Here is a 16316-nt window from a genome sequence, read left to right as displayed (position 1 = left end):
CTCGATGGGTAAGCAACGCAAAAGATGGTGTATGATGGTTATCAATGCAATTGCAAGGTATGACAAAGATGTCGTCGAAGTTACCGTCCGTAGCGAAGATGAGTAGTCGACAAAAATGAGCGTTAGTTGTTGATGTCGCACCGCACCTAAATAGTCGAAACACAATAGGACACGGAAATCTCAACTCAAATTCTCGAACCCAAAGTCGAATGGTAGTACGGAGGTTGTGTCGTGGGGTTTTGGCAGGTGGAAGTGGTGGTGGTTGGAGTGGGGATGTATGTAGACGTAGGTGGTGGTGGAGGAGTACTGCAGAAATGCAGTTTCGGCAGAGGAAGCCGGATGATCCGGGCCAGGAGCCGGATGATCCGGGCGTGTCCGGATGATCCGGGTCAGGGTCCGGATGATCCGGGCAGGTCAATCGCGGTCGGGAACTGCTCGGGAAGAACTCGAAAACGGCGAGAAATTCGACGATTCCGCGGATTTTGGATGGATTTCGAGGGGGAGAAGGTGGGGAAAAGTAAGATCCACGAGTTACACACCGAATCCACGGATCAAAATCAACAAAACATCATCAAAACCAACAAATCACAAAAAAAATTTGGGGGCTATTTTTGGTGGGGATTTTCGGATTTAGGACGAAAACAACAAAATCAAGCTAGAAAAAGAGGGGCAGGGGCTCCAAAAACGTGATCAACGTGGCTCATGATACCATATGATGTAGGGTGGAACCCTATAGCGTCGATCTTTCACGTTTGGAGTGGATCCTACGGGGAATCACGAAGAACATGCGGAAGCACAAAGGGAAAACACGGGGAAAACGAGAGAGAGTCACTCAACCAACAAGGAATCGATCACACAAGTGCTAGATCACCACACACATAAGAGATCCACAAGATCCAAAGTCAACAAAGGTAAGGATACAAAGGAACTGTTCTTCTCCGAGAGGAGGCCTTGATGTTCTTCCCTAGAAGGGTTCTTGAATCCGCTTGGGGGATCTTCTCCGAAGAGGTCGTGGTCTCCGAGGAGAAGTATCCAAGTGGATGAGCAAAGGCTCTCACACAAATATGAGCTAATCCAATGCTAAGTCTCAAAGTGAGGAGATGGGGTCCTATAAATAGACTAGGGGGCGAAGGGGTACATGGGCTCAGCCCAACACGCGCACACAGGCGCTGGCCGGATGATCCGGGAGAGGAGCCGGATGATCCGGGCTGGTCCGGATGGTCCGGGTGGAGGCCCGGATGAGCTGGATGCCCGGCTGGTGGCGGCGCAGGGCCGGATGTCCGGCTGGTGGTCCGGACGTCCGGGCAGGGTCCGGATGATCCGGGACTGGGTCCGGATGATCCGGCTTCACGGTTGAGCTTCGGGTGTCTTCGGGTGAGTTAGCCGGATCGTCCGGGCCGGGGTCCGGATCGTCCGGGCTCTGTCTGGATCGTCCGGGCCGCCTTCCGGATCGTCCGGCCATCCTGGTCCTTGGTGCTTTTTCCCCTCCGTCTTCATGCATGTCTTCCGCTTCCGATTCTCCTTGCTTTCTAGCTTCTTCATGGTTAGCTCCTTGGTACCTGAGTATGCATAGCGTTTCCGTTTGAGGTAGTAACCATGTCTCATGTGAATCGAAAGGGAATTTTGAGAAGAGTGATGTCACCTCGGTTTCAAGAGCTCTTGCACGTGCTCGAGTCATAGGTCCTTATGGGGTTGGATGTGTTGATGTAGAGTCCATGGGGATGATGGAATCCGCATCAGAAGGCGTCCGGCTCGAGGGCGTACGGAGGCTCGTGGCCGACGACGACAGCGCGCTGCTGGCCCTCGCGGTCGCGGAGATGGCCGGCGCGTGCGGGGACATCTCCTGCGCCATCGCGTGGCTCGCGGGCCGGTGTGCCGACCCGCTGTTGCGCCGGTTCGACGAGCTCTTCTCAGGCGCGCCGGCGGCGCTGGCGCCGACTCGCACGGGCTGCGCTACGCGGCCGCCAAGAAGATGGACCGCAAGGCGCGCAAGATGCAGCGCCTCGTCGCCGCCACTGGGCTCCTGTGCCAGGAGATCGACGTGCTTGCCGAGCTCGAGCAGGGCACGCGCCTCCGCCGCGTGCAGTTTGCGCCCGGCGAGGCCGCGCGCCGCGTCGCGAGGCAGAGGCAGGAGGTCGACCGCCTCCGCACGGCCTCGCTCTGGAACCGGAGCTTGGACTACGCCATCCGTCTGCTTGGCAGATCGCTCTTCACCATCGTCGCGAGGATCGTACAGGTGTTCGACCCGCAGCCCAAGAAAATCGCCATGAACGATTACGCCATGGTGTCGCCCGCCGGTGCGCGGCTCTCATTCTCCTGGAGCAACTCCTTCGTCGGGAGTACAAATTCGCTGGTTTCCCTGTGGATGCTCCAAAGAGGTCGACGGGTGCTGCAAAATCCGGTAAGGCCCCTAAGGCCTTGTTTGGTAGGGGTGGATTCGAGAGGTTTGGGGAGGAGGGGATTCCACGGGATTTGGTGAATCCCCCTTTTCCACCCAATCCTCTCAGATCCCCTTGAAACCTCATATCCCTCTCCAGTCACAATCCCCTCCATATAAAACACTGTTTGGTAGGCAGGGATTGCCCTATTGAGTTAAAATGGTATAATAAAATAGTTAAAAATTCAATCTTTACAGGTTAAATAGCATCATAGCAAGACAAACTTGCTATAAAATTGTGAATGACACCTAATAAAAATGTGACAGCAGTTCTTCACATATTGACTTGGAATTAATATCTCATCACAGCAATATCAATCACATCACAGCAACATAATCTCTTATAGCTCACAATCAATTATATTTTTACAGACCAAGCAAGGATGAGAATGATGTTGTCCTACAGATGGATTGCTCTTACGATGTCATGATCATCGAGTTTTTGAATGCCCAAAAGTTTGTCCAGCTTGCTTCTCTAGTTGCCAAAGAGCCTGCTAAAACAAAAGGAGATGAGCTTTTTAAATAGGCCAACAAGTCAGACAGATGACTAGTACAAGAAAGATAAATAGGTCAACCTATGTTCTAGTACTCTGTACTCACAACAGTTCGCTCAGCGAATTACAACATACAAATAAACACAGATGCAACGACTAGAAGCCATCATTCACAGCAAGAGCATTCCCACACCCAAAAATTACCAGGATTATCCCTTCATATACGAAACATTGGCGAGGATAGCGAGGACCTGGACACGTGTGGCGCCACTAAGCAACGTGATAAGGACACCTACAATAGTTCAGACAATTAATCTCTCCATGTCACCTACAGACAGTGATATATACAATCATATAGTAATCTATCTGAACAACAAGATATACTAGTATGTACGTGGAAAAAAATAAGTGCAGAAATGCTGCAAGCAAATATGCTTATAGATGAAACAACCAGATTAATTAATCATGTCAAACAGATATGGAATTTAAATGTAATATTCTTCCAGAAAATTAAAGAGGTGCTCTGCAAGCAAGTGATAAGCTGAAAAAAGTTACATGTATTATGTATTATCAAAAAGACTTCACTATTACATCCATACTTGATGGAACAATAGCATCCATCAAGAACAGACCTGAGCTTACAATCTGCAATTGGTTCATATCCCCAGATAGGTCCAAAGAATCCATCATAATAAAAAGCAAGAGTAACAAGTTAATCTTGAACATACAGAGAGGACATCGACAGCAAACAAGTTAATCTAATACTACAAGTAAATGTTTAAGTCAAGTACTTTCTCCGTTGCAAACCATGAGGCCGTCATATCTTAAGATTTAGTTTTGACAAAAAAAATAGAGAATTAAAATCTTGAGCATACAGAGAGGACATCGACAGCAAACAAGTTAATCTAATATGCAATTACAACTAGTTCATTCCGATAAGAACCGTGATACTATTGCTGTAGGTTTTGGGGGACAAGCTACCATTTTGGAGACATGCCCAAGATCATTGTAACTGTGCATATGTTGCTTCTCAAGCTAAATCGAGATCATGGATGAGATTTTAGCACGATTATCATAAGAAAAAACAGGCTAAATTTCTTTTGCCGCAGAGATGGTTACAAAAATTGCTACGGTTAACAGGTGTGCTAGTAGTTCAGAATTTCTAAAGTGGTAATGATTAGGTGAACAAATTCAGTTCGCTACTGCTATCCATATCCAAAACTATACATACTATGGTGGCGAGTCGTAGAAATTTCAATTCCTTTAATTAAGTACAGACATTTCACATTCCATTTGAAATCCAAACTCTACAGACGAGTCAAATATTACTGGTCCATGATACTGGCACACCAAGTCAGCAACTACAACCAGCAGACCATTGCTAGACTAGATTCACCAACAATGCATAAAATGAGAGTCCAGATCACCACTTTTGCCTTGGAACTATGAAACTTGACAATTTAAAATAGTGACAACAGTACAGTTTAACATATAGTGACAACAAGGCACTCCAAACAGGCTGAATAGCTGATACTGGTTGATTATATATGCTAACTTCTAGCATTACAAACCAAAGCACGAACGAGGCAGTAAAGGCATAGCAAGCCAAATTCATAACGAGGCAGTAAAGGCACGAACGAGGTAGTAAAGGCATCACAAATTCAGTTCTTACAGCCAAAGAGCCAAGCGATAATTGGACAACTTCCATCCTGCACCAGTACTTCAATGACTTGCAGATAACTAGAGTCAACAGCCACCAAAGTAACTAAACCTAAGAGGAGGCGAAGCTTTATTCTTGCTTTCGAAATCTCAGTTTGCAAGAGCAGCACAAAGTCAGTTACCACCAATGAGCGAACAAAGCATTGGCAAACCAGGTTAATGATCATCACAACGGCAATGCTCAGTGACAACACGCAATTAAACGGGGCAATTGAATAATCTGGTGGGTACTGCACCTAATTTAGAAGTACACCCTTGTGGGTGGATCAACAACCTAGCTAGAATCTGTGTGAATTACTAAAAGGCACAATCGCATGGCAGAGATTATAATGATAATTACATCACAGCAGAAATGAATCATTCCTATCAAAGTCTCAGTTTACCAAAAAGATCCAGAAATTCAGTTCTGGAATCATTCAGCAACTTCCATCACTAAAAGCATCACGAACAGACCGAACCAGACTAAAGTGAACTTGGTGATGGTGACGGCTTTGTTTCCCTCGGAGACGGCGTGCTTGGCGAGCTCGCCAGGGAGGACAAGGCGGCAGCAGTGGCCGGGCCGATGGAAGAAACCTAGACGACGAGGGAAAAGGAGGGGAGGCGAGGCGAGGGCAGGCGAGGACTTACCGCCGGGGAGACGTCCAGTATGCCGGAGGGGTACACCGGCGTCGAGGCGGCGGGCGGCAGCGTCTTGAGGAGGAGTCGGGCGGCAGAGCGTTGAGTGAGCGGCGGGTGGGGGCGGCTTCGTTTCCTCCAAATCCTTGAGTCCCCCCTCGAGGGCTGAGAACCACGTGGATAGGAGGGGGTCGACGGGGATCGAAGGGGGATCAGCTGTGCAAACCACGTGAAACAAATGGGCCATCCCGCTTTCTCGAGGTTTCTGGGCCTCGCGAGGTTAATCCTCTCCAAACCCTGTCAATACCCTCGTATCAAACGAGGCCTAACGGCGACGTTCGCCGGTTCCTACTTTCCAGGAGCCAGAGTTTGAAGCAGCTCAAGTGGCCTGTGCGTGGCAATCACCTCATCGACTGCATGGTCAGCGGGAGCAAGTCTCCGAACAAGGAGGGGTGGGTCCACGGCGGCCATGATCTCCCACTGAGCTTCAGCTACGTCTCATCCAACAACGACGATTTCAGTGGCAGTTACCAGACCAACGAGAGTGATCGTCACAGCGCCAACAGGAAGCTCTCCACTTCGGTGTTCGAGTGCTCGTCGCACGACGTGCTGGAAAACGCACCGGAGACGACCCTCGGCGCAGCCGCCCTGGCATCGCACTACGCGAACCTCGTCGTCTTCGCCGAGAAGCTCGCCATCTCGCCCCGGCACATCTGCCCCGACGAGAGGGATGCGCTGTACGGCATGCTGACTGACAGTATCCGGGCGTCCCTCCGAGCACGCCTAAGGCCGCCGTCGTCCGCAGCTCGGAAGAAGGGCACGCCCTGCGATCGCGTCCTGGCCGCCGGGTGGGCTGACACGGTGCAGGGGATCCTCGGATGGCTAGCACCGGTCGCCCACAACACTGTGCGGTGGCGGTCCGAGAGGAGCTTCGAGCAGCGGAACGTCGGCTCCGGCACGAGCGTTCTGCTCCTGCAGACGCTGCACTTCGCTGACCGGGACAAGACCGAAGATGCCATCATCGAGTTGCTTGTTGGGCTGAATTACCTGTGGAGATACGGGACTCAGCTCTCCGCAAAGCCAAAATTGGAGTCAGTGGGTGGCGATGTTTACCATGATCGAGCTGATTACATAGGATGACGACATGTGAATTACTCAATCAGCATATCTGTCTTGTCAAGTGTCAGCCGAATTGGATGATCTGAGAGTGTTTATATTAAGTAAAGGTGGCATCTTTTGGGCGAAGAGATTAGACGCCTTGGTGATTTTGCCCCTACTTAATTCATTTGCTAGAATAGAACCATGCATCATCATCATCATCATCTGCATCTTGTAATTGATGTGATGTTTTGTCTGCACATAGGTGCTATACAAATAAGATTACTCCCTATGTTCCAAAATAAGTGTCTTAGGGCATCTTCAATGCAAGCCGCTTATAGAAGCGCTTAGGGAAATAAAAATATATGGTAAAACTAAAGAAATATCCAAGCGCTGGTTTGCTTCAACGCTGAACGCTAATTCGTAGGCGCTAGGAAGAACGGGCCGCTGCACCAGCCCTGAATCCCGCAAGGTAAAAAAGCACAAGCGCCCGCTTCCACTTCAAGCACAAGCGACAGGAGATAGTCCGCCGATCGAATGATTTTGAGATATGTAAATTTAGTAGTTTAGGAGTTCGAATTTCCAAGCTCACAACTTAGCGAAGCATGCTTTATCCCTCGGGGTTAGCCGCCATGTTTGGTTAGGCCACCCTGTAGAACTTTCTTTCGTCCCTGTAAACATTGTGACGTCTTAATAAAAGCTTCGCGAGGTTGTCTCAAAAAAAAAACTTTTTGCATAGATGCTTCATGTGACGCCAGGAATTGACGGTCCAACTGCCCTTCTACCGGAAATTAATTCCTAGCGTCCCCGTTGGACATGCCCTTATCTTAGTATAATTTTGTACTAAAGTTAGTATAAAGTTGAGACACTTATTTTGAGATGGAGGGAGTACTAGATTTGCAGAAATGTTTTGCCTAATGGTTTTTTAACAGTCAACGGGGGAGAGCTTCCTCACCTGAATTTAATGTCATTCAAAGAAAAATTGATCCAGTTTATATGAAAATCCGGATAATTGACCCCAGAAAAACCGAAGCGAAAACCATACAAGTAATAAGGATAAAAGAAGATGAGAAAAAAATTGACGCCCAAACAAGGGACGCCCTAGCTAGCAGATAGAAGGGTCATCACCATAAGAGGCACAAGTAGATGCAAGGTATCGTCCAGGGATCACAACACAAAAACTTTGCAAGCTTCCTAACACGCAACACCGACATTCATACCGAACCCTACGGTACAACACGGGACCATCCATAATCAGCGTGTGACATATGAACACGAACTTGGACCTTGACTGGGAGCTCCGTCACATGAATTCAGAATGATTAGCATGTTGAGGAGGCATCTTGCATCGTCATTGAGCAAAGATAAACCAAGACAACACCAAGAGCATCAAGCTCGTTGCAACACAATTAAAGGCATAGGAGGGTCTTTTTTTTTGCGAATGAGAAACTTGTATTACTCAATCAAGGGAACCTTACAATCATCAGCTACTATCACCAGAGTCTCCTCCGGACCAGACCCTAGCCAGGTCATAGTCCTGTCATGAATTCTAGCAAACAATGCTAAACTATCACTAGCTTTATTTTGGGATCGAGAAACATGAGTAATACAAGTTTGCCTCAGGGACAGCAAGTACTTAATCTCCTGCACAACGGGGGCATAGATTGATCGATCGACGCCTTCACATGAAATCATGGTCACAGCCTCCTTAGAATCCAGCTCCACCACTATCGGAAGATCACAGCGTTGTAACGCCAGGGAAACACCTTCCATGCAAGCACAAAACTCCGCCTCGAGGGCATCTCGACAAGAGAACAGAGATCTACAGGCTGAAAAATTTATTTCCCCTGGTGATTACGAAGAATCATTCCAACCCCGGCCACTTCCGAAGAAACGAAAGAACCGTCAGTGTTCAGTTTATACCAACCCGAATCCGGGGCACACCATTTCTTCCCATCAGCCTCGATTCTTTTCTTCAGAGCCGGGGCTGGCTTATCATAAACTATGCAAGTTTTGCCTTTTATCGCGTCCGCCTTGGGGTTAAGATTGATGCCAATCAGAGAGTCGACATAATTCCGGAGAAATCTCACTGAGGCCTCCAAAAGAGGTGCAGGTTTAGAGTGCACAATTTCGTTCCGGATAAACCAGGATCTCCAGAAAACCATCATCACCATCATTCTCCCCACGTCATTCAAAGGCGCCAGAACATGGAGAAGCCATTCCTTTCCATTATTCACTAATTCTTCTAGCTTTGGAATCGCCCACACTTTGGCCATGGCTGTATAAAGGTCGCGTCCAAGCTGACAGCGCACAAAGGGGTGAAAGTTATCTTCTTCCTCCCTGCCACAAACCGGGCACTGGCTCACAGTTTCAAGTCCGATTCTATGTTTCCTCTGCCATGTCGGGAGAGCATTGGTGGAGAGTCGCCATGCGAAGTTACGCACAGATGGCGGAGCCCAGCTCTTCCAAATGAAACTCCAACATTTCCTCTGCCATAGGAGGGTCTTGAGTATGCACGGCAACAGAGATGACACATCGGACAATGGGCAGAGGGTGGATGGTTGGCGGCGTGCTTCCTCTCTACTAGGAAGGTGTTGGCCCCCCAAGTGCAAGGGCTTGCAGCAAGCAACAGTTTCCCCTAGTTGACCTCAAGGTTTGTCGAATCCATGAGAGCTACATGGTTACAATCAACGATTGGTATTTGCACACACAAATCAAACTTTCTTGTTCCCCTAACAAGAGTAGCGAGGTTGCCAATCTCACTAGATTGGTTGGTTACAAAAAGAAATAAAATGCATGTGTGGAGAGTGTTGATGAAGATTAACAGAAAATTAAAACACGAAATTAAAAGAGCGTTGATTATGGTTGAGAACTTTATGGAGGAAAAAGGAACGGGCTCCATAGGTTCACTAGTGGTCTACTAAAAAAATAAGAAATGGGTGTGGTAAATTAATTATAGTTGGACAATGATTAAATTGCAATGCTTATAAGTATGACTATTCACAACATAATCAACATATGAGCATCACGTCCATAAATCCATAGACCGTTATCCAACCGCACCTATAGCTAATACTCCACCGAAGACCGATATCCAACATGCATCTTAAAGTGTTAAGTAAATAGAGTATTGCATCAAGTATCATGACATGAAGTGGATGATATATCGTCTTCACCCCGCGTTCAAAGGATAATTATGCAACCATCTGTTTATCCCTAGCGGCAACAACACCAATACAAGCCTTTCCATTTTCTGTAACTACGGTAGCTTACTTGCACTATTGAACCCAACTGTCAATAGAACTCCCTCTATTGATCAACCCTTTAATGGACAAGTGGGGTGTGCATCCAACTCGCTTGTTCATGAAGATCTATAACATTTTGAGGAAGCTCATCATAGGAATATGCAGGCCAAGTTATATAATGTGAAAATTCCCAACTAGTATATAAACATGAAGCGTATGATAACTCTTTATATGACAAATCAAATTGTTACATTGAGGAACACATATGTATGCAAAAAGGATAGTAGTGTGCCCCTCTCTCTTTTATTCTCTCAATTTTTTTGGCCTCCATGGAACTTTTTCTCTTTGTCTTTTTTGGCTCATTTTTTTATTCCTCGCAAGGTAGGGGCAAACTCTAACATGACAAGCAATACAATAAATGTACTAATAACTCAACTAATAGTAAACATGATGCAAAAACATCTAATGAATGCCTCTAGCAGTAAACCAGCATGTGCAATGATCTAGCATAGCAAAGACATAAAAAACGAACAAGCCATGTAAATATTAAGCTAGCTATCTTACGTTCATGCAACAGCGAAAATAAATATCTCTAATCATGTAACGAGTGATGATGGAAGTTACATCAAAATATATCTTGGAATGGCTATGAAAATACCATAATAGGTAGGTATGATGACGTTCTCTCACGAGATATGGATGTATCGACAAAGTATGCGCGAAATCTCAAGGTGAGAGTAGACAATGCACGATGATAGCTGCTAGCAAAAATGGATACGTGGAAGTGCATGCAAGATCACAACTCGTACTGAAACACTCTAATAGTACACCATAGTCTACCCGAAGATCATCATGAAACCAAGTGCGCCTAGGGGAAGAGCTTGGCACAGCCGAAGCCCCGTTGCGCATCCCGGCCCATTCTACGTGAGTGGTTACTTACAACATTCTTCAACTCAGACCCCTTACAACATTGGTTTCATTTTTGTGTAATTAACGAATGAAAAAGTGTTTACTATCAAGCCACTTACAACTCCTCTCTGTTGGAAATGTGCCCTAGAGGCAATAATATTTGTACTATTATATTTCCGTATTCATAATTATGGAGTTTATATTCTATGCTACAACTGCTATGATCCTAGAATATTCGATTCAGCGAAAAACACATATGCACGTGTGGAATGATAAACGGTTAAATAGAAGGTTCCTAGTCTTGCCTCTGGGACTAGCTCAAGTGTCGTTGGTGTTCACGTTTTCCGGATCTTAGGATATCGTTAAGAGTAACGATAGTCCCAAAGCAACATTGAGATTATGGCGTTAAAGAAAGGTCATATTGAATCGACCCAATCTTGTATGTTCTGAATTGAGTTAATATCGTTTGTAATCAATTATAATAATATAGAGTGTTAATGTGTGATCTTGTTCCTTAGACCATGAGAGTATCGTGGTCACTTCTTACCGTAAGGTGGGCTTTGGGGCTGCTCAAACGTCATCTGTAACACGATGATCATAGCAACAACTTACGGGTTCATCGGGAAGTTTGGAAGGAAACATGCCCTAGAGGCAATAATAAAGTTGTTAGTTTATATTTCCTTATTCATGATAAATATTTATTATCCATGCTAGAATTGTATTAACCGGAAACATTGATACATGTGTGGGTACATAGACAAAACATCGTGTCCCTAGTAAGCCTCTACTAGACTAGCTCGTTAATCAAAGATGGTTAAGTTTCCTAACCATAGACATGTGTTGTCATTTGATGAACGAGATCACATCATTAGGAGAATGATGTGATGGACATGACCTGTCGAGGATATAACTATTGAGTGTAAACCGCCCAGGAGGGGCCGGTTCACGCTCATCTGTATTGAAGCCCATGAAGATAAAAGAAGATGGTGCTCTACCAGTAAAGCTTAGAGGCCCAGAGCCCAAAGGCGGATTACGGCCCATAGTTGTAAACCGCCGTTGTCGTGTAACGTGTATTGTAAGTTAGGGAAAGGAAGAGACCGAGCCGGACACTTGTATGAGCCGGCCTCGGAACTCTGTAAACCGGCCGGGCGTCAACCTGTGTATATAAAGGGACGACCCGGCGGCGGTTCAGGGACAAGCAACAACAACTCGAGACCCAGGCAAAGCGTATTGCTCCCTGGTCATTGAAACCCCAATAATCCCATCACAACTAGACTTAGGCTTTTACCTTCATCGTAAGGGGCCGAACTAGTATAAAACTCTCGTGTCCCTTGTCCGGTTTAACCCCTTCAAGCTAACCTCGTTGCAATGGCTCCACGACTAAGTCCTTCTGCTAGGACATCTGACGTGTTAATTCCACGACAGTTGGGGCCCACCGTGGGGCTATCGCATGATGGTTTTGGGTTCTTAAAGGGCAACTTTGAAGGACTCAAAGGGTACGCGGTTGGCCGGATGACCAAGAGTCGTCGCGGCAAGCTCTACATCGACGACGCAGGCTGGGGCCCCGAGGCCGGCTCAATCGAGTACGGGTACCGGGTCCCCTTTGGTGGAATTCACATTTTCATCGGCAAGATCGGCGAACCGGGCCCTGAGCTGGACATCTCCACCGACCTCGTCGAAACGACTCATCGTGCAAGTCCCGCCCGGGTTCAGCCTGCCATGAAGTGTGCGTTCGTAGGGTTCATCCATGGTGCGGAACCTGAACCGGTGTCCGGCGGTGAGACAGCCATCTACTCAGATGGCGAATCATCCACTGGCGAAACCGAGTCACTGTACCAATTTCAAGATGACCGGGTTGGGGGATATTCCGATGGCGACAGTATTCCGGGCCCCTTTGAACTGCCAAACCGGGTTGCAATCTTCATGGCCGGTACACAACCCACCATGCAATCTTCATCTACAGCAGCAATGATCTCCGGGTCGGCAGCCGCGCCAGGAGGCCCGGCGCGCCGGCCGGCTCAGGTCCTTGCCGGTTTGCTGGACGCCTTGACGGCATTGTTGACCACAACAGTCACCCCAGAGACCCAAGTTCAGCATAATGCGGATGTTACAAAGCTAAAGGATCAGATAACTCAGGCCAAGGTAGACTTGGCGGCTGAGGAGGCCAGGATGGCTGAAGAATGGGCCGCTTTAGATGCCCAATCACAACAGATCCAGGCGCAAAATTACCGGCTTATGTTGGATCAGAACGCGTCAAACGAAGTAATGAGAAGGAAGTACCAGTCTCGTCTGCCGCAGATTTACGAGGGTATGAATCTCTTCAATACGCCAGGAGCCGGGCCCAGTAATTCGGCAGCAATAAACCGGACCGAGGCACCTAGGGCGGCGCCGGATCAGCCACGAGTGATGGGCCCGCCGCGACTGACGGACAACCCGCCGCAATATGTAACAACACCACCGGGTCACTTTTCTAGCCCTTTGGATAACATGATCGCTGCAGCATTGCATTTGGTAGCTATTCCGATGGAGGGTGACTCGCTAGCGGCGATTGAGACGCGACGGGCCAGGGATCTTCTTCACTGCCGGTTCAGAAGCTCCATAAAAGGGCAGTAAACTCTGTTGAACCGGCAGTGCCACGTTATCTATGCTAGTCTGAGCAGCCTATTGTCTGGAGTCGGGAGGATCATCCGCCCCGGGTTGACAATCCGGGCCACCTAGCTTTGGTGGTTGCACCGCAGGTTGGAGGTTATAAGTTCACCAAGGTGCTCATGGACAGAGGGAGTAGTATCAACATCCTGTATTATGAAACCTTCCAGCGTATGGGGTCGACGGACAAGAACCTTAGACCGTCAAACACCGTTTTTCACGGTGCGGTGCTTGGTAAATCGGCTTACCCAGTTGGTAAGATAGCTCTGGAGGTGGTTTTTGGAGATGATCATGATTCAAGGTCTGAGACGGTGACCTTTGAGGTGGTCAAAATTAGAAGTCCGTACCATGCCTTGTTTGGGCGGCCGGTTTATGCTAAATTCATGGCAATGCCGTGTTATGTTTATCTGCAGCTTAAGATGCCGGGTCATAAAGGGACCATCACGGTTCATGGAAGCCGTAAGATTGCGCTGGAGTGCGAGGAAGGTGATGCGACTTATGCTGAATCGGTTTGTGCAAAGGAGGAGTTGAAGTTTTATAAGGACAATGTTGATCCGGCAGACATGACCTCTCTAAAGAAGCCCACTACAGAGCAAGATCCGGCTTTGAAGTTTAAATTGGCTGATGAGACTAAATTGGTTGATTTTGTTCCTGGCGATTCAGCCAAGCAGTTCAGCATCAGTGTCAACTTGGATCCGAAATAGGAAAGCACGCTCATCGAGTTCATCTGTGAGAACCGTGACATCTTTGCATGGAATCCTTCTGACATGCCAGGTGTACCGAGGGAACTCGCTGAGCACACTCTTAATATTGATCCAAAGTTCAAACCGGTCAAACAGTTTCTTCGCCGCTTTAATGAGGAGCGGTGCAAGGCCATTGGTGAAGAGGTAGCCCGGCTGTTGGCAGCAGGGTTTATTGTGGAAGTATTTCACCCAGAGTGGTTGGCTAATCCGGTGCTGGTACTTAAGAAAAACGGCACTTGGCGTATGTGTGTGGATTGATACGTCCATTTTGCATCATGCTTCTATATCAATATTTATTGCATTATGGGCTGTTATTACATATTATATCTCAATACTTATGGCTATTCTCTCTTATTTTACAAGGTTTACCATGAAGAGGGGGGTACCGACAGCTGGAATTCTGGCTGGAAAAGGAGCAAACGTTGGAAACCTATTCTGCATAGCTCCAAAAGTCCTGAAACTCCACGAAACAACCTTTTGGAATTAATAAGAATTTCAGAGCAAAAGAAATACACCAGGGGCCCCACACCCTATCCAGGAGACAGGAGGCCCCCCCTAGGGCGCGCCCCTATCTCCTGGGCCCCCTGGTGGGACTCCGGTGTCCATCTTCTGCTATATCATCGCTTTTACCCTGGAAAAAATCATGGGCAAGCTTACGGGACGAAACTCCGCCGCCACGAGGTGGAACCTTGGCGGAATCAATCTAGGGCTCCGGTGGAGCTGTTCTGCCGGGGACACTTCCCTCCGGGAGGGGGAAATCATCACCAACGTCATCATCAATGATCCTCTCATCGGGAGGGGGTCAATCTCCATCAACATCTTCACCAGCACCATCTCCTCTCAAAACCCTAGTTCATCTCTTGTATCCAATCTTGTATGAAAACCACAAATTGGTACCTGTGGGTTGCTAGTAGTGTTGATTACTCCTTGTAGTTCATGCTAATGGTTTACTTGGTGGAAGATCATATGTTCGACCCTTTATGCATATTATTACTCCTCTGATTATGAACATGAATATGCTTTGTGAGTAGTTACGTTTGTTCCTGAGGACATGGGTGAAGTCTTGCTATTAGTAGTCATGTGAATTTGGTATTCGTTCGATATTTTGATGAGATGTATGTTGTCTTTTCCTCTAGTGGTGTTATGTGAACGTCGACTACATGACACTTCACCATTATTTGGGCCTAGAGGAAGGCATGGGGAAGTAATAAGTAGATGATGGGTTGCTAGAGTGACGGAAGCTTAAACCCTAGTTTATGCGTTGCTTCGTTAGGGGCTGATATGGATCCATATGTTTAATGCTGTGGTTAGGTTTACCTTAATACTTCTTTTGTAGTTGCGGACGCTTGCAATAGGGGTTAATCATAAGTGGGATGCTTGTCCACGTTAGGGCAGTACCCAAGTACCGGTCCACCCACATATCAAATTATCAAAGTACCGAACGTGAATCATATGAACATGATGAAAACTAGCTTGACGATAATTCCCAATGTGTCCTCGGGAGCTCCTTTCTCATTATTAGAAATTGTCCAGGCTTATCCTTTTCTACATAAAGGATTGGGACACCTTGCTGAACTTTATTTACTTTATTTACTTGTTACTCGTTACTATTTATCTTATCACAAAACTATCTATCACCTACAATTTCAGTGCTTGCAGAGAAAACCTTACTGAAAACCTCTTATCATTTCCTTCTGCTCCTCGTTGGGTTCGACACTCTTACTTATCGAAAGGACTACGATTGATCCCCTACACTTGTGGGTCATCAAGACTCTTTTCTGGCACCGTTGCCGGGGTGTGTAGCGCTTTTGGTGAGTGGAACTTGGTAAGGAAACATTTATATAGTGTGCTGAAATTTTCTGTTACTTGTCACTATGGAAACTAATCCTTTGAGGGGCTTGTTTGGGGTATCTTCACCCCAACAAGAAGAGCAAAGAGTTGCTCCTCATCCTACTGAACTTTATGAAAATATTTACTTTGAGATTCCTTCGGGTATGATAGAAAACCTGCTAGCTAATCCATTTGCAGGAGATGGAACATTGCATCCCGATTTACACCTTATCTTTGTGGATGAAGTTTGTGGATTATTTAAGCTTGCAGGTATTCCTGATGATGTTGTCAAAAGAAAGGTCTTCCCTTTATATTTGAAGGGAGATGCATTGACATGGTATAGGCTATGTGATGATACGGGATCTTGGAATTATAAGCGATTGAAGTTGGAATTTCACCAGAAGTTCTATCCTATGCATCTTGTTCATCGTGATCGTAATTACATATATAATTTCTGGACTCGCGAAGGAGAAAGCATCGCTCAAGCTTGGGGTAGGCTTAAGTCAATGTTATATTCATGCCCCAATCATGAGCTCTCTCGGGAAATGATTATTCAGAATTTTTATGCTCGGCTTTCTCT

At 46.8% G+C, this 16316-nt stretch overlaps 1 long non-coding RNA gene and 1 pseudogene across 1 annotated transcript; one reads left to right on the top strand and one right to left on the bottom strand.

Moving 5' to 3' along the window:
* The first annotated feature begins 1442 nt into the window (after positions 1 to 1442).
* On the top strand, positions 1443 to 6554 carry LOC119308266 (annotated as a pseudogene).
* Positions 2691 to 5521, bottom strand: LOC119308267. Its single transcript, XR_005149999.1, has 3 exons — positions 5278 to 5521; positions 3136 to 3223; positions 2691 to 2928 (listed from the first exon to the last, which is right to left on the bottom strand). It is a non-coding gene; the product is annotated as an uncharacterized LOC119308267 (long non-coding RNA).
* Positions 6555 to 16316: the final 9762 nt, after the last annotated feature.

The sequence above is a fragment of the Triticum dicoccoides genome, chromosome 5B (assembly GCF_002162155.2).
Source record: "Triticum dicoccoides isolate Atlit2015 ecotype Zavitan chromosome 5B, WEW_v2.0, whole genome shotgun sequence".
Classification (NCBI taxonomy): Eukaryota; Viridiplantae; Streptophyta; class Magnoliopsida; order Poales; family Poaceae; genus Triticum; species Triticum dicoccoides.
The sequence above is the reverse complement of the archived record's forward strand: the minus strand, read 5'-3'. Positions and strand labels throughout refer to the sequence as shown.